The sequence below is a fragment of the Biomphalaria glabrata genome, chromosome 13 (genome assembly GCF_947242115.1).
Source record: "Biomphalaria glabrata chromosome 13, xgBioGlab47.1, whole genome shotgun sequence".
In the NCBI taxonomy this organism is placed as follows: domain Eukaryota; kingdom Metazoa; phylum Mollusca; class Gastropoda; family Planorbidae; genus Biomphalaria; species Biomphalaria glabrata.
The window spans coordinates 7,376,588-7,395,660 of record NC_074723.1 but is presented as its reverse complement, the minus strand read 5'-3'; the positions used below and the strand labels follow the sequence as shown (position 1 = coordinate 7,395,660).

The 19,073-nt window shown below is 36.4% G+C and overlaps 1 protein-coding gene across 6 annotated transcripts in view; it reads left to right on the top strand.

Moving 5' to 3' along the window:
* Positions 1–1,637: 1,637 nt before the first annotated feature.
* LOC106071269 (alkaline phosphatase-like) overlaps positions 1,638–19,073 on the top strand; it is a 67,746-nt gene continuing 50,310 nt past the window's right edge. For 2 of the 6 annotated variants that reach the window (XR_008774249.1, XM_056007585.1), the window contains exon 1: positions 1,638–1,758. The gene's annotated coding sequence lies outside the window, so the exon portion shown is untranslated. Of the gene's footprint in view, positions 1,759–9,425; positions 9,566–16,337; positions 16,406–16,681; positions 16,786–17,503; positions 17,622–19,073 lie in introns of those variants that run through there. The other 4 variants (XM_056007589.1, XM_056007588.1, XM_056007586.1 and 1 more) reach the window with 4 other exon arrangements.

Sequence of the window (19,073 nt, the reverse complement as noted above, 5' to 3'; positions counted from 1 at the left end):
AATGTGCTAGACAATGTTCTTTCAATGTATCGTTTCGGCTAAAACTTTTGTGACAACATTATGGACCGAAAAATTTGGTACGAGTAACGAAATCACGTGATTCCCTGTGCATCCTTAAGATTAGTTACACAATACACGACACTTGAAACGGGGAGGGGGAGAGATAGCGGATTCTCCTCAATACTAGAACGTAGACCTACATTTTCTTTATTCGGTACAGCAACTTTCAAATGTAGATTAAAATTCAAATATTAAAAAAATGAGTAAATAAGAGAAGGTAATAATTTCATAGTGATAAAAATAGCAGGCGTGTGTTTATTGTTTACTGTATAGTGGAAAGAATTGATTACTTAATCAAGATGTGGGCAACATAGAACGATTTTTTCAAAGAGGCTGTCCAGTTAGTGTTACGTGGGATCATTAAGCGTGATTCTCAATCTGAGATGTGCACAAAGACGTGAATGCCCATAACAAGTAGATCTTTTTATTGTTCTCGTATAGCGTCAAGGGTTTGAATCCTGGTGAAGACTAGAATTTTTAATTACGGGATCTTTAAGGCGCCTTTGAGTCCACCCTGATCTAATGGGGACCTGACATTAGTTGGGGAAAAGTATAGGCGGTAAAGTTCTGGCCACATGACATCCTCGTTAACCGTGGGGCCACAGAAACAGGTGACCTTTACATCATCTGCCGCAAGGTCTGAGAGAGAAACATAAGAAATGGTGGTGACGACGTCAACTGTGTACTTCCCTATGTGGGAACGTGAAGCTCATTTGTCTCCACCACTGACACACAACGACCAACCGCCTTTACGTCCACAACGTATGTCAGTAACATATTAGAGTTGGGTGAACGCAGCGGCGGCCTTTACTTATACTTAGAGTAGGGTGCGTCAAAGGTCCTGAAGTCTTCACCTGGATTTGATCTTGAGGACCCTCAGTGTGGAAGCAAAGCACCTTTAACATCACGCCCCCTCCCCCTTGTTAAAGGCGTTACGTACGATTCATTTTTCAGGGGAGGGGGAGGGACTGGGGTACTACATGGGATTAGGAAAACATACTCCCACCACCCAAAAAAAAAAAAGAAGGGGGGTGTTATGAAGTGTGTGTTTCTATGGTGATGGTGAGAATAACTTAGCGATTGGTTGATGGCTATGCCGTGTGAATGATGCAAGATAAGCGGGCACTGTCGTAAGCTGTCTTGGGTACACCAGACGTCCAGAATGCCAGAGTGAAAAGTCGTGTTTTTGTAGTGAGTTAGATTTCGTTCTCAAATACCAATCTATATTATTACTAAAAGTTACTACATTTAGTTCATTTCATCTCAAGTTAAATTTGTCTATATTGTAACAAAAGCTATATTTAGTATTGTTTACAAAGAATTGATTCAAGTTTTACAAGTTAAAATTTGAATAAATTCTTTGTAAATTTTGTAAATGGAAGCGCGGTGGCTGAGCGGTAAAGCGCTTGGCTTCTGAACTGGGTTAAAACTAAAAGTTAAAAATTAAAATATAATATGTCTACAGCGGTTTAGTTGTCTACCAGCAGTCAACGACCGTCAACAGCTGGAGGGGAGTTGAGAGAAGTTGAGACTCGCTGGTCCAGGTAGTCCTGGTGTGTTTCTGTTTACCTGTGTCCTTGTCTATTGTCTGAGTTATCTAGGTCAGCATGTCACGTCTTAGCAGAGTTGTACACTCTCCAGTGGACAGCAGCAGGAACTGCTAGCGTGGGGGTATGTCCACGTGTGTTTGGTCCAAATGTAAGTCTTTCTTTGTGTATGTGTGTGTTTGGACTCAAGATTAATTAGTTAACCTCATAAAATTATATAATATAATATAATATACGCATTTACTTACTAGTGATACTTTTTATAAAGATTTCGCTTCGGAAGGATGTAGGTTGCGCGAAGTCTATAATCGAATTCAATGTTTCCCAAATATGTTCCACAAGGCCTGAATAGGTGTTCCGCGCACTACTGGAATAATTAATTAGTTGGCCACCACTTTAACTAACCTCTCTGAAAAAAAAATAAGCAAAGTGTTCTTATCTTATATATTACAGACGTTACTTCAAAAAAGAAGATTATTACGTCCTATGCATTTCATGTGTCGATCTAGTCATGCATGTTAATCAATGTTCCGCCAAGTACTCAGAATGGGTGAAGTGTTCTGTCAAAGAAAAAGTTTGGGAACCGCTGGTCTTACTAGATCTATGTGTGGGAACCGCTGGTCTTACTAGATCTATGTGTGGGAACCGCTGGTCTGACTAGATCTATGTGTCGGATCAAATAAAGAACAAGAAATTTATTAAAGGGGAGGTTATCTAAAAGCTTCCACACGACTTAGCACTTTAAATCATTTTGTTAAACGTTTAGTGAACATCTTGAACTCTGCGAAAGCTCCATCACTTAACACAACTAAACATCACATAACACAACTAAACATCACATAGCACAACTAAACATCACATAACCCAACTAAACATCACATAACACAACTAAACATCACATAACACAACTTAAGATCACATAACACAACCAAACATCACATAACAACTAAACAGCACATCACACAAATAAACAGCACTTAACACAACTAAACAGCACATAGCACAAATAACTTCACATAACACAACTAAACATCACATAACACAACTAAGCATCACATAACACAACCAAATATCACATAACAACTAAACAGCACATCACACAACTAAACAGCACTTAACACAACTAAGCAGCACATAACACAAATAACTTCACATAACACAACTAAACATCACATAACACAACTAAACATCACATAACACAACTAAACATCACATAACCCAACTAAACATCACATAATACAACTAAACATCACAAAACACAACTAAACATCACATAACACAACTAAACATCACATAAGACAACTAAACATCACATAACACAACCAAACATCACATAACACAACTAAACATCACATAACACAACTAAAGATCACATAACACAACTAAAGATCACATAACACAACTAAACATCACATAACAACTAAACATCACATAACACAACTAAAGATCACACAACACAACTAAACATCACATAACACAACTAAAGATCACATAATACAACTGTCACAACACTGGATGTTACGATGTGTTGTGAGGGGCCGGGGATTTTATTTGAATTAAAATAGTTGAATAAATGACGATCTAGAATCACAATAAAAGATTCTTTGTTAAAACAAAACTCTGGAACTTTATTTAAATATAAAACGTAAGTACAGCTTATGTACAAGTTACAGATCAATCAACACAAAATATCACAAAGGCTTTTAAATTAGAGCTCTTAGAAGACCGACTGACTACTAGGAAATTATTTTATCGACTGCCGTTCTTTCTACTCTCGCCAATTCTCTGGCGCTAACTCTTTAAAAAAAATGTCTTTGTTTAATTTCAAATCAACCAATAGATTTGCAACATCATAATTACGTCTTGGGTAAAACCTGAGGTGCTGTCAAGGGTCTAGATTTGTGGGGTAATTCCTGAGGCTTAGTCAAGGGTTTATATTTCTATTTACACATAAGCTTTAAATGTGAAATATACAAATAAATCTATAATGGCATCTGTGACATATTACCCCCCCCTCCATTTAGCATTTGTATGGTAATAGAAATGCTCATATGTATTAAAAATATTTAAATATACACAAAATACCATACATGAAATTATAGAAAAATGGTTGAGGTAACATATGACAATGCTCTGAAAAATAAAGTCAACTTGGAGATAACAATAAAAAAAATGTAAATGCAGTGTCAGGTATATGAGAATAAAATTATTGATGACTTTGAACACCTGTTTCACTATTCAAGTGATTATGAAAATGAGACAATGCTTGTCATGAACAATATCAAAAGTTGTACAAAGCATAATACTTGAATAAATTAAATCTTGAATTGAATAAGTTATGAAGCTTCATGATGAAATTAAAATATGACAATACAAAACTGATATACTACACCTGTGGAAGAAAATATATACACAATTATGTAAAAAATTAAATACATCTGGAAAGTGTGTCAGCGAAGACATTCTCACGTCCAGGAATTGTCTTGACCTCAAATTGGTAGTCTGTGAGTTGTAGACTCCAACGAGTTAAACGACTGTTCGCTAACTTCTTTGAGTTCAGAAATGCTAGTGGTGCATGATCAGTTAGGAGTGTGAAATGAGCACCTAGTAGATATCTGGAGAACTTGGCTATGGCCCATACAATGGCTAGACATTCACGTTCGATGGTTGAGTATCTGGTTTCAGCTGGTGACAACTTCCTGCTGATGAAAAATACTGGGTGTAAAGTCTCTTGGCATTTCTGTGAAGTGTCTTGGTATTTCTGCATTAGGCATGCACCTATAGCTGAAGATGAAGCATCTGTGGCGAGGTAAAATTGCTTCTCTGGATTCGGAAGTTTGAGAATAGTGTCTCTTGAGAATTCAGCTTTAATGTTCTCAATAGTGGTATGTAACTTTGTAGACCATGGAATCTTCGTTGGTTGTCCTTTCTTAGTGAGTTCAATCAATGGAGCTATGAGTGCTGTGTAACCTGGTATGAAATGTCTGTAGAAATTACACAGACCCAAAATACTTCTCACTTGCTTTTTACTGGTGGGGACTTTGATGTCTAGTATGCGTTGAATAATGTTCTCTAGTGGTCTCAGCGAATTGTAGCTGACTTTATAACCCAGGAAGGATATTTCTGACATGGCTAGTTCTACCTTACTAGGCTTTATGGTAAAACCATGTTGTTTCAGTATGCTGAAAACTTCTTGTAGTCCTTTGATATGTTCGTTCCATGTCTTATGGAATATGCAAATGTCATCTATATATGACACTGTGTCAGAGCGATTGCCTAGTATGCTGTGAATGGCTCTATTAAAGGTGCTGCTGGCGTTGACTAGACCAAATGGCATGAAGTTGAAATGGAATAGCCCATAACCTGTGGTGAATGCCGTAAACTGTTTGCATTCTTGTCTGATTGGTATTTGGTAATAACCTCTGGACAGGTCTATTTTGGTGAAAAACTTTGCCTCTGAAAATTTGGTCATAAGATCTTCAGGATTTGGCATAGGATATGAGTTGAGTTGGGTTATTTTATTCAACTGTCTGAAGTCGACACACATTCTTGGAGTTGTCGTTTGCTTCCGTTTGACAAGAACTATTGGTGCGGCATATGGAGAGTTGGAATGTCCAATGATTCCTTGCTCTAATAGTTGGTTAATTTCTTGTTTCAGAAAGTCTCTGTAGTGTACTGGTAATGGGTAAGGTCTTGCTTTTGTAGGCTTGGAATCAGTAAGTATTATATTGTGTTCCGCAATTGACGTTTTGCCTCGAACATCTGTAAATATGTCTGAATTTTCTTTGATAATGGTAGTCAGTTCTTTCTGCTTTTGCGGTGTCATTGAATTGAGTTTGATGTCTTGCCAAAATTCAGTTTGTTTGGTAGTTGTTTGTGGCATATTGATGTCGTCAAATTCAGACGTGTCATTTTCATCTTCTTCTGGTATGGTTCCAAGACATGATATGGCTCTTTCATTTTGACCAGTTAAAGTTCTTGTATCATTGTTAGAGACTCTGGGCATGTAGTCTTGTTCTTCAAAGTTCAACAATGGACATTCGGGAATTGGAGGTGGACTTATGACCGGTAGGGATGGGCTTGATGTAACTGGGGGTGTCCATGTTGAATGTTCTTGATTGTTGCTGGCTATTGGACTAGTAACTGGTTCTGTTGCATTCTGCATAACTTGAGTAACTGAGGTAGCCATGTGATTATTTTGGCTAACTTGTTCAGGTGCCAAATGTTCTTGTTGTCTGGACATGGATCTTGTCATTACTGCCAAACATTTTTGACCTTGCTCTATGGCATTTGTCCATTCAGTAAGTTCTTGAGGAGTGCATTCTTTAACTCCCTCTATGTTTCCAATGATTAGGTCCACTGGTAGATTGGGTGTTACTAATGCTTTTGTTTGACCACTGAAGAATGGTGTAGTAACATAAATGATGGCTTCAGGTAACTTGCTGACAGTTCCGTTGAAGGCAGTGGCTTGGACGTGGTTGCCTGTGAAACGGTTTGCGTGTACGAAGCGTTCATGTACTAATGTGGACGTGCTTCCGGTGTCACGAAGAACTTCCACCTTCTTGTCTCCTACAAAGCCTGGATAAAATTTGAGACCATTGGACTTTGCAATGACTGTCATAGTTGAATCGTCATTGTAATAGCTTCTGTTATATGGGCTTCTGTTTGGCATATATTGTGGTCTGGAGTCCTGTGAATGACTTCTGTAGCGAGGTTTGTTATCTGGTTTATTATTTCCAGGTGCTTTGTTGAGAATGTATTGCTCTCTATTGCTGTGTCTTTGAGTTGGTGATGTGGGTCTATCAAAATTTTGATTTTTGGAGACTGCCTGTTTTTTCCAACATTCATGAGTTTGGTGACCCTTTTTATGGCAATATGAACTTTCTGTGGTTCTGCTGCGGCATTGAGACGTGAAATGCCATAGTTTATGACATTTGTTGCATTTGATTTTGTCATCTGACTTATATCTTGCATTTTTGTCTTGAGCAAAGCAGACAAAATTTTCTTCAACAGATGGTTTGACTGACTTGTTTGGATAGGCTGCTTTATATTGTCTGATGATCTTGGTTAATGTCTGGATATCAGTAGGATTTCTCTCTATAATGTAGGATTGAATATCTTCTGAGTGAGCATGGGTGATGTTGTCGATAATAATATGTTGACGAAGAGCTTGGTAACTTTCTTCTATTTTGGCCATGGATACCCATCTATCAAACCACATTGACATATTAGCTACAAAAATTTGAGGATCATCATTTTGCTGTGGCCTTTCGTTATAGAATTTCTTTCTATAGTTGGCTGAAGTTGCTCCGTATTGGCGCAGTAGAGCTTCCTTGATATCAGAGTAAGTGCTGCGTTCATTGATAGACAGTTGTGAGCAAATGTTGACAGCTTTGCCAGTCAAAAGGGTGAGGAGTGAGCTCGACCAATGTGCTTCAGGTAGACCGGATGTTGTAGCTATTTCTTCAAATCTTATGAGCTACGAGTCCATATTGTCAATGTTTTCGTTGAAAGCCGATATTTTGTTCATTAATCTGTATTTGTCAAACATATTTGAGTGACCTTGAGTTGAAATGCTTTCTTTATTTTCTTTATTTTGTTTTTCGAATTCCATTTTTTCTTTTTCATGTTGCCTTTGTTTCTCGGCGTCTTGCCTTTGTTTTTCAGATTCTTGCCTTTGTTTTTCAGATTCTTGCTCTTGATATTCTTTCTCTTCTTGTTTCTCTGCCCACTGGTCTGGCTTTGGAATTTGCTTTTCTTTGGCTAATTCTATCAATTCGAAGAGTCGTTGTGTTCTAGAACCGGAAGCCATATTTAATTTTTTTGTTAGTTTCTTGTATTGGAGCAAAATGTTCAATATCTGGATTTTAGCTTTATCTCAGATATAATAATAATATAGTGACAAAGTTCTTGAAGCCTCAATTTGCTAATAATGCTTGACAGTAAACTTGTAGTTACTGGAGTCGTATGATTGAATATATAGATCTATTGAGCCGAGTACTTTTTACTGGTTTAACAGTTGGTTAAATCTGGTCTTCTGTTCACTTTGTGCCAGACAAATGATTATTTACTGGTCTTCTTTATAATGCCAGTTATTTACTTTACTGGTCTTTTTTTTGCCAGTTATTTGCTTTACTGGTCTTTTAATAATGCCAGTTATTATGTATATTGGTCTTATTCCTTTTGCCAATTACATATAATAATAGATTTCGTGAGTTAGACGTAACTCTAACGAAAATCTTTATAAAAGAATTATCGATAACCAACTGACCTGTTAAACACAGAAATTCTGTCCTCCGTTAAATAAGAATGAAGTTCCTTTGAAGAGTTTAGAAATTGGTCCTAGATCTTGAATAAATTTCGTTAGAAGTTGTCCATAAACTTTTATTAGTCGGAGAGTGCCAGATATGTCACAACACTGGATGTTACGATGTGTTGTGAGGGGCCGGGGATTTTATTTGAATTAAAATAGTTGAATAAATGACGATCTAGAATCACAATAAAAGATTCTTTGTTAAAACAAAACTCTGGAACTTTATTTAAATATAAAACGTAAGTACAGCTTATGTACAAGTTACAGATCAATCAACACAAAATATCACAAAGGCTTTTAAATTAGAGCTCTTAGAAGACCGACTGACTACTAGGAAATTATTTTATCGACTGCCGTTCTTTCTACTCTCGCCAATTCTCTGGCGCTAACTCTTTAAAAAAAATGTCTTTGTTTAATTTCAAATCAACCAATAGATTTGCAACATCATAATTACGTCTTGGGTAAAACCTGAGGTGCTGTCAAGGGTCTAGATTTGTGGGGTAATTCCTGAGGCTCAGTCAAGGGTTTATATTTCTATTTACACATAAGCTTTAAATGTGAAATATACAAATAAATCTATAATGGCATCTGTGACAACAACTAAACATCACATAACAACTAAACATCACATAACACAACTAAACATCACATAACACAACTAAACATAACATAACACAACTAAACATCATATAACACAACTAAACATCACATAACACAACTAAAGATCACATAACACAACTAAACATCACATAACACAACTAAACATAACATAACACAACTAAACATCACATAACACAGCTAAAGACAAATTATAGTCAAAGTGGGTCAACTTGAAAAAGGTGTGTGTGTGGTGGCTGAGAGGTCTCGAGTTCGAATCCAGGTAAAGACTTTTAAAAGATTTTGAACTTCGGGATTTTCAGTTCGACTCTTAGTTCTCCCAACTCTAATGGGTACGCAACATACGATGGGGAACTAAAGGCTTTTGGTCGTTGTGATGGCCACGTGACACCCTGGTTAACCTGGTCAGACTTAAAAACAGATGAGTTGTACACCATCTGACCATATAGCTCAGAAGGTCTGAAAGGGGAGCCTTTACAAATACATATTTTACTTCCAATTTAAGAACCTCCAATCTATACTTCTCTTCCAAGCGACGCACCTGGTTAAGAGCTTGGCTACAGATCACACCCTCATTAGTTATTTTGGGAGGATATACGCGAGTCGCTTCGATCCTCTTTCTCTTTGAACCCTGCCCCCTCTCGCCGCACCTCATTTTTTAATTATTATTTTTTAACGTTAAAAACAATTTTAAAAAAAAAGTATTCACTTCCGCAACACTTTCCTCTCCAGGTAAGACTGCATTAAATATATTTGTTTACAGTTAAAGAAGTGTTCTAAAATAAGTCGGAATTGCAAAAGGTTGGGCTTAGAGAGAGAGGGGGGGGGAGTAATTTGACCTGTTAATATTAGCGTGAAGGTGTGAGACGGGGGGGGGTTATATAGTCGACTGAAACCGTGACATGCAAAAGATACGAGTGGTGTGAAAACACAATACATTGTGGGGCCACCCTACATTTTTTTAGGAGTTTTAATGTCACTAAGATGTGTTCTAGCTTAGCTCCAGGTGTACGGTGCACTAGTCAAGGTAATTTACACACCTACCACTAAACTTACTTATCTCTGTACACAAACTAACATCAAACTGTGTCCATGTAGACTTTGACATTTTTACGAGTTACATTGGTTGCTTTTTTTTTTAATTGTTTCGTTTTTTGTTTTATGTGTGTGTTTTTATCGTTATGTTTTTGTCATCACATCGGCACGACTCCTACCAGGAGTGAACTGTGGGCCGATGGGTCCTTCGCTTATAAGCCGCTTTTAATGACAGTAAGGCCCGTAAACGATGTTTATATTCCTTGTGATTGACTCTCGTTGACTCTCGTCTTTTAAAAAGGGTCTTTTACAGACCTTCCAGTGTAAAAATGGCATTTGAGCCGAGTACATATGGGACATCCACCATTTTCATACTCCATACCACGCTAATCGTGCGAGACTCGCAATTTTTGAAACGGTCCATTGAGAAAATCTCGTTTCGGTCTTTTAATACTTTCTAGGGGCTCTCTTCGCAAACCCGCAACTTCTTAGGCACCCACTATGGAAGTCTGGTTTTGTTTCCCAAATTGCCTTAAAGGTTTTCCCTTAACATGGTTTTCATCCGGGCACCACGTTGGGACATAGCCAAGGCAGCAAAACAAAGGCGACATCGCTGCAAAGATGTCGCAGCTCGACAAGGCTTAGCATGCGTTGATAACAGCCCAATGCGAGTTCCCTATAAATTAAGAAAAGACAAACGATCCTGTAATCACACAAAAAAAAAAAACACTACATATTGACGATTTCCATGATAATGTGAACAGATCTAGATTTAGTCTTGGTAAGGTCCTAAGCTTGTTTGAGATTTGAGGCCCCTTGAAATCAACATAAGACAGTTCCTCCTTTGCTCTTTCTTCAAAAGGATTCAAATTGTCCCTTGAACCATTTATTGGGGGCCTCAAAGCATGTGGGGGGCGCTAAGCTTATGTTGCCTTTTTTTTTAAGTAACGTCTGTATTATATAAGATAAGATAAGATATATCAGCACTGAATGTCAAGGTTGCTAAATTGAACTTAAATGTTGCTAATTGTTTTTAAAAAGGAAATTAATAACAGAAGAGAGTAGAAAATTGGATTCAGCTGTGCTAATAAATGCACACACATTGTCATACAACTTTTTAAAAAAAATATCCCATCAACACTTTCATTATTCTGTGCACCGGATACACCAAAAGGCAAGCTATTTATAGTTTTTATTTTCCCGCCATGCATACAAATCTCTTTATTTCAAATGCTCAATCGCGAACAATTCCGACTATTCACTAAGACACACGCGCTGTTCCTAATAACATCATAGCCAGAGTCAGCCAGAGACCATGGTCCAATCTCATGCTGTCGTACACTCAGAACTGTACAAATCTTGTCCAGGACACAGGGGACGGTAATCTAGGTTAACAACCGCGTAATAAAAAGAGTGAATGCGCATAACCCAGACTGAACCGAGGAGCTTTCGATCATGGCTGGTTTAATGAAAAGACGGTTATAAAAATACTTCATCAAAAGGTCCATCTCCTAGTGAATTGGTTGTCAATGTAAACAAAAAAATCTCCACTGTAGGCTTATTGAGAGGAGGAAAAAAAGGATAAGAAAAGAGACTAGAAAAAATAGAGGGACTGTTTATTACAAACGCAGTTAACAATTCGTCAGTGATATAGATCTAGATTGTTTTTCCTATTTTAAAAAAAATATGTCACTCTAGTCTAGACAAACATTCATTTTTTTTTAATGGTGGTTTATTTCTTACTTTCAAAAAATGCAAGTAAGTCGTAATCGATCAATTATTTGTTGTTTCTAAATTACAACTGACCTAAACCCTTACAAATGATGACAAAAGAAAAAAAAATACAAAATAAACTTCAAAAGCTATGCCTACAATTTATTCGATGTAGTACCATTCATAAAATCACTTAATTTAGAGAAACTTTAGGACAGATAGCTGCAAAGTAAAGTAACAATGAAACATAGAACCATAACTTACAAATACAAGATCATATGATCTGTCGACTCTCTCCATTCCTCTCTGTCTTTTATGTATCTTATGAAATACAGACGAAATACAGACGTTACTTCAAAAGAGATGATGATTACGTCTTACGCGTGTTTCTAGGTCAATCTAGTCATGCATGTTAATCAATGACTTAACTTCTATTCCATGCTCTAATTGCACTAGGAAAGACGGAGTATTTGTACAAATTTGTCCTAGCATATGGAACAAGGAATGTGCATTTATCTCTGATACTTACTTATCTTCTTTATCTTCTAAAATACAGAGTCTACTTCAAAAGAAAAGATGATTTTGCCAGGATTAGAGTCTCATCCATAGACGGGCCGAGACCAATCGTTATAGAAGGCCTTAACTCTGACATGCAAAGTCACAACCTGTGGGCAGTTTAGACCATTAGCTTGTTGATCTAGTCATAGGTCCGCCTCTTCTTCTCACTACCATTCCATGCTTACAGTCTGTTGAACAAAGGGGCTTTATAGCGTTCAGTTCTTGACGAAATGGAAAGGTCTTTGCTAGCCGAACGGTCTTAATTTATGTATTTTTAAAGTGATGCATTTCCATTGAGGATCAATGAGGATCAGTAAATAAGTTTAAGGCTTCATTTAAATTCTTTCAGATTTTCCTGTTATTCTGAGACTCATTCGGCACTCATCGTTCTAATCAACTTCTAACTTGACATAGTGTGTGTAGGCTTTTTTTTCTGCATCGCCATCGCCGGCAGTCCTTTTACACAGAAGATTGTTGGGAAGTTTCTCCGGTGTGCTCGGCCTTCCACCTCACCTCTAACTCTGAGCGTCTTGGGATACGAGTCATCAGTAATTTAAAAAAATCTCCTTTCAGACCTTGCGATCTATAAGGCAGATGATGTAAATGTCATCTCTTTTTGTGGCCCACAGTTAACCAGAGTGTCATGTGGCTATCACAACAACTAACCGCCTTTACTTTTCCCCATCTAGTGTCAGGCACCCATTAGAGCTGGGTGGACTCAGAGTCGCCCAAAGATCCCGAAATTAAAAATCCCAGTCTTCACCAGGATTTGAACCCGGGACCACCGGTTCGGAAGCCATGCGCTGTACCGCTCAGCCACGAATTTATATCTCTTTGGGTCCGTCCCAGACAGAAAGGGTCAATGAAGGGGAGGCTCCATGGGCCAATAGTTCCAAGAGTCTTTGACTCCACTCTTAGGACAATCTCAAAGAAGAAAATGAATGTACATTGTATAGTGAGCTGTCGAGACCAATTAGTGATGGCCGAGTTCGAGTCTATTCTCTTCCCTTCCACCTGCCATTCAATTTAATTTTCCTCTTGTTATCATTGCTATGAATTTTTAATGCGCTATGGTCATCAGCATGTAATCTCAGAGTTGTTAAGAGTGTTTCAGGTTTTCAGTTAGATGTTTATCGAAAGGGTCAACGAACGAGCGGGACGTGTCCAGGCATCAACTAAACATCCGCTTCTCCCCCCCCCCCTTCCGCCTCCATTATCCAATGTTTGCATTCTAATGAGATGTTTGCAGGACACAATGTGTTTGTCTTCCGCTGTGACGTGCCTATGAAGTAGGTGTTAATGGCCATGTATTGGAAACTGGGAGCTGTCACTGTATTTGGGGGTTGTTTATATTAATTAGATATTTTGTGATATAATTCTTTTATTCTTTTCGTCATTTTTTTTTGTTCCCAAATTTAGCTGCCTCCGAAAAGGGAAAAGACGCTATTAGTTTTGTGTGGAATGTCTGTCCGTCCGTCCCGTTTAGATCTCGTATACTAGAAAAGATATTGAAAATCCGATGTCATGATTTTAGACCCTTCGAAGTTCTGATGCAACGGATACTTTTTTTCTTTTCTGAAAGTGAAAAATTTAATTTTTAAAATCAACTATGCAAGCAGTTTTTTCATAAAAATACACCATTATTACAACTATTCACTATTTGATTTCTATTGTCTTGTTTGTGTTTGTAATGTTATTACAGCACCTAGAGCCTACATTTTGTTTGTTAACAGCGCTTTATAAATAAAATTATTATTATTAATAGTAACAAACATATTTATACAAACGGTTTTCGATTTTTTGTCAAAAAAAATATTTTTTTTTACAAATGTATTGCTAAGTTATGCAAGTTCTGTCATACTAACTGCTATATTTACACAAAAATGATTTTTTTTTCAAAGTGAAAAAATCTATTTAATATGCATATAAGTGGAACATAAATTAAAACAACAATTAATAAGTAGTTTTTTCATATTATCGCGTAAACCTCACGTACCCTCACGCACACAAGACATCTGACTAAGGATTTTTTTTCTTTACGAAATGTTTTTTTTTTTAAATAAGGCTTTGAATAAGAGAATTGACCCTATACAAAACAATTAGATTAATAAGATAATCATTATATGAAGTCAGTTAGGCCAGGTTCTCATCTAATTTCACATTCACTTTCACCTATCTCTTGGTCTGCTGATCATTGGGGCACCACACAAGATCTGTCAATCTTCTTTCTCCATTCTTCTCTGTCATTTCCCTTTCATAAAATTTCATTCTGATATTCTTTCTAAAAATATTGAAACCTGCCTTTTTACCTGCCTGGTTGGACCACATCGAGGGCCGATTTTGAGTTTGTGTTTCCACACAAACTGTCTTTGTAACCTTGTTATATTTGGGTAAAGAAAGAAACGAGGCCCGGTGGCTTAGTGGTAAAGCGCTTGGAATCCCGAGCCGGGATTCCCGGGTTCGAATCCTGGAGAAGACAAGTCCTCTAAGTTCAGAAGTCTAGTGGGAGACACGGCCACCATGCCCCAATTTAGTTTGCTACGTTATCTTAAAACCGAGTTTTGTCAAGAAAACTAAGCTGAAGATCATTTTTTTTTGTGGCCCAGAAAAGCCGCTATTAGTTTTGTGTCGTCTATCTGTCCGCCCGCCCGTTCGTCTGTTACTTTTAAATCTGAAAAGCTAGCAAAAAAAAAAGTATTTGTATATTTCATTTCATATTTTTTTAAATTTTATTTTCAATTAAGCAAAGTTTACATGTAACGTATGGTTTTTATCTTTTGAAAATGAAGCGTTTTGCTTTTAGAATTAAATTTAAATGTTTTTTTTAGCTCATAGCTTTAGATATGCCTTCTAAAAATATTAAAACCTGTCTATTTACTTTAATTGCTTACGAAACAGACGACCTATGCGTGGACCCTTCAGGGGCAACATCTGAGTTTGTATGAAAACACAACACAAACTCTCTTTTACAGTCGAGATTGTCTTGTTATTTTTACAAAGCTTATATCAACTCAATCTGTCTGTCTGTCTGTCTATCTGTTAAAAGGTTTGTGCATAAAATATTTTTTAACACCCATTATCGGATTAATTTGAAATTACGCACAATATTAATAATGGGCATAGTCAAGACATGAATCACGTTTAAAAAATTAGTGAATTAATTACTGGTAATTAATTATTGTGCTTGATACCAACAAGGGAAATTAATCCTTCAGTATTCACTGATATTGCTAATTTTGTTGGGTTTTATCCCCTTAGTTAACACTATTTCTCCCACATGCATTATGGGATACTTTAAACCATTATTTATTGTACCAAACAAAACAACAATAAATTAACTAATTAACCATTCAGTCAAGTAATTATTGCTAATAAATCATTTTTGTTTAATATCGAATGAGTGAAATAACGTCTACATTATTGAGAGATGTGGTTGTAAGTGTGGAGTTCTTCCTCTTAGATAAGCTTTATTTTATAAAAAGGATATATATATATATATATATTGCTCGCTTAATTCTCACATTTTTCTCTTTCAAACTTGACACAGCTCACCCTCACAGTCTTCTGGTACTCTCTCATCAGACCCACCCCCTGTCTCTGCTGGTCCTTCCATCATAAAAATTTGTGTAATACCAGTCCTAACCTTAACTTTTTAAAAAAACTTTCAAACAAGAAGACAAGCAGAAAAAAGATTCTCTTCATATATTACAGTTTATCTCACTATGTAAACAGCAGGGGACGTCACCGGGCTCCGCTACTACCTCTCTGTTGATTGTACTTTTCAGATTTATCGTGTGATATACCACAGTTCCTACTGATGTTTGTTTGTTTTATATAAGTACTTAAAGTAGACTCTATATCTTAACCTACCTACTTGCCCTCTAACTCTGCTTCCTTTGGGCTTGGCCAATTTACTAAAATGCATTCCTCTTGTTTTAAAAGTGTCAGGGGGAATAATTTAATGCCGGTGATCGCCCTTGCCAGATACAGGACAGACAGTAAATGAGTAGAATAAGTAGTACCATAAATTTCTCATGTGTGCAAAGAATAGCTTGTGGTTTTTATAAGTCGTGATAGCTTCAAATACAAGTGTCACTAATTTGGTATAGAGTCTAGTTCTACATAGAGTGGTACTGTGGTACTCACAGTAGGAACCATCCAGTTAATGAGGTATACACAAAATGTATCTTTTTCCAACCTACATTCACTAACAAAAAAAAATCTCGAGTGCGTCCTCTCGTTTAAATACATGCAAAGGAATTGTATCAATACTTTTTCCTTCTTTTTTCTTAAAGGTTAGATCAACTCACTCTGCCTGTCTATCTGGTAAAAAGTTTGTACATGTTATTTCTTCCACACCCAATCTCAGATAAAGTTGAAATTTTGCACAAGTAATTCTTTTACCTGACATCACAAGAATTAATTTTTAAAAATTATCCAATTAGTTAATTAACAATTGGTAATTAATTATTTTGTTTGGTATATCGAACAAGGGAAATAAATGGTACTTGACGGAAGTTGTTGTATAAGCTGAATTAGCCACCTGTATAGCCGCTTTAAAGTAAGTTCGTAATAACAATAGATAACTATACAATCTTCTATTTCTAATATTTCTAATCGCACAAAATTAATCAATTAATTTTGTTGGTTTAGATCTATTACAAATTTTATTACAAGACTGGTCCAAACTAATTCATACAATTAAACTTCATATAAGCTTTGTTGGTTTTTTTTTAAGATGGGTTTTCTTTATGTTTTTCTTGTTTTTTAAATGACTATTACAACACGTTATCGACAAAGCCGACAGAGATCTTAAAAATCACTTTTCTCCTGTCAGTCTTAACAGTTCCACCTGACCTAATATCTGAACCAATTGAGGGCCAGGAGTTGGACTGGTTGTCAGAGGCTATTTGAAACGCGTACCATTGACGCAATTTATAGGTAATATAGTATTTATATCCAATTACCACTTCCGGAAATGATAACCTTACTAAATCTTATTGTAGTATTTATGTTATAAAGTACCATGACTTTCAGACCAGGAGGTCTCGAGTTCCAAGACTAAGATTTCTAATGTATTCCCTCTTTGCATTCAATTCTAATGGGTACCGTACCCGACATTCATTTGGTTATTTTAAATGCGGTTGGTCGTTGTGCTGGCCACATGACACTCTCGTTATCCGTCAGCGTTAGAAATCGATGAGCTTTACACAATTTAGGGAAAATGGGGTGGAGGTGTAACTTTACTTCAAATAAAAGAGAGTTCATGGGATGGGGGGGGGGTGTCACTTTTAACTTGTTAACTGGCGACCTTTCATATGTCAGCGCCCTTCCCCTCCTCCTGCCCCCCCCCCTAATGTCATAAGTAGGTCTGCAAGGTCTGTTAGTTGGTTACACAGAATACACAGAAGATTTTGTAAGTAAATCAGCAGGTCTGCAGATGCCTGTTTGTTGAGAAGGTAGATCTAACTGTGTAGATATAAGAAGAATCTATTGTTATTTAGTATGACCATGCACTATGGCCGTCACACGAACTGTAAATATCGGTGTTGACATAGGCATAGTCACTGCGCAGACCAAATCTCGTCTGCGTCTACCTAAATAAATCACACAGGGAAAGAGGGGAGGGATGGGGGGAGGATTCTCTACTGCGAATGCCAAAGTAAGACTATTACCGAGTGATACTTTGCTGGACATTCTAGTTCCTATATGATACGTAGTACTCATGAGGCCAGACTTGTGTAAAGTGTGCCTTGTCTACAGTGTTCAATACATTGGTAAGAATTAAGTTTTAATTAATTTAATACAAAAATTAGCTGTCTTATAACCATTTTAAAAAGATATAGATATTTTTGTCTAATAGCTATAATTTTGGCTAACTAGCGCAGTACATTGCGACTAAATTGAAACATAGATCTACCCAAGGATGACACGAGTTCCACAATTAGACTATTCAGGGATCATGTATATCTCAATACTAAACGTATGTTATTTATTAGGGTACAACTTAGAATATTTGTAGGGTAGTATATATGAACATTCTAAGATAAGAAATGCAAAAAAATAATTTTATAAAATTTAAAGTTCCCAAATGAATAAAAACTTCGATTCAGCAAAAGATTGTGGGGTGCGGTGGCTGAGTAGTTAAGAGCTTGGCTTCCAAAACTGCTGTCCTTGGTTCGAATCTTGGTGAACTTTGGGATATTGAATATCGGGATTTTTATGTCAGACTGAGTCCAGCCAACTCTAATTGGTACCCGACTTTAGTTTGTTAAGCGTTGGCCGAAGAAACAGATGACCTTAACATCATTTACCCTATAGATCGCAAGGTCTGAAAAGGTCTGAAAGGTCTGAAAAGGGAACTTCAACAAAAGAGTTTAGAAATCTCTAAATAGTTACAATGCTAGAATTTAATAAGTAAGTAAAAATAATTATACAAATAATTGTAATATTTAAATATATTACATATTTAACAAAAATAAGATATAATATTAATTAAAATCGCAATTTTAAAAAGTAATATAAGAAACTGTTACAAAAGAAAGTCCTCATTGTACAAGTAAGGTATATCCTTTCCAAATTGTGTACATTTCATCCAAATCTAACAAGTAGTTGCGTAGAATATACATACATTACGACTACAAAAAAAATAATTTATCATTTTAAGAAAAATAAGTTTTAACTTTTGATGCATAAAAAAAACAATCATTCTTTATTAGTAGGTATGTCTAATTCTCTCTCTCTCTCTCTCTCTCTCGTCTATAATCTTTATATATATATATATATATATATATATATATATATATATATATATATATATATCAGCTTTCTCTTCTTTTCTAATTGTGTGCGTGGCTGTCATTCAGTATTTGTATTCGACTCAATCATATTGCAGAATATCGTTTTTTTCCCTTAGGCCCCTATACTATCCTAGAGTTTAGTTTTTTTTAAACTATATACTATCTACCAGATTTATCAATGGTCCAGGGTTCAAACCCTGCCCGCTCCCATCCCCCGTCGTCCTGCGGGAGGTTTGGACTAGGAAGTAATTATCTTCAACTTTGAAGGAACATCCGAAACATGTAAAACAGAGAGACACAAAGTTTGAACAACTCATTAAATTATGAAATGTAAATCATAAATGCAAGGAACTATACATAGACATCCAATAAATATTATAAATCCGTGCTACCGAATTATTAGCCTAGTTTTCGCTTATACCTACGATA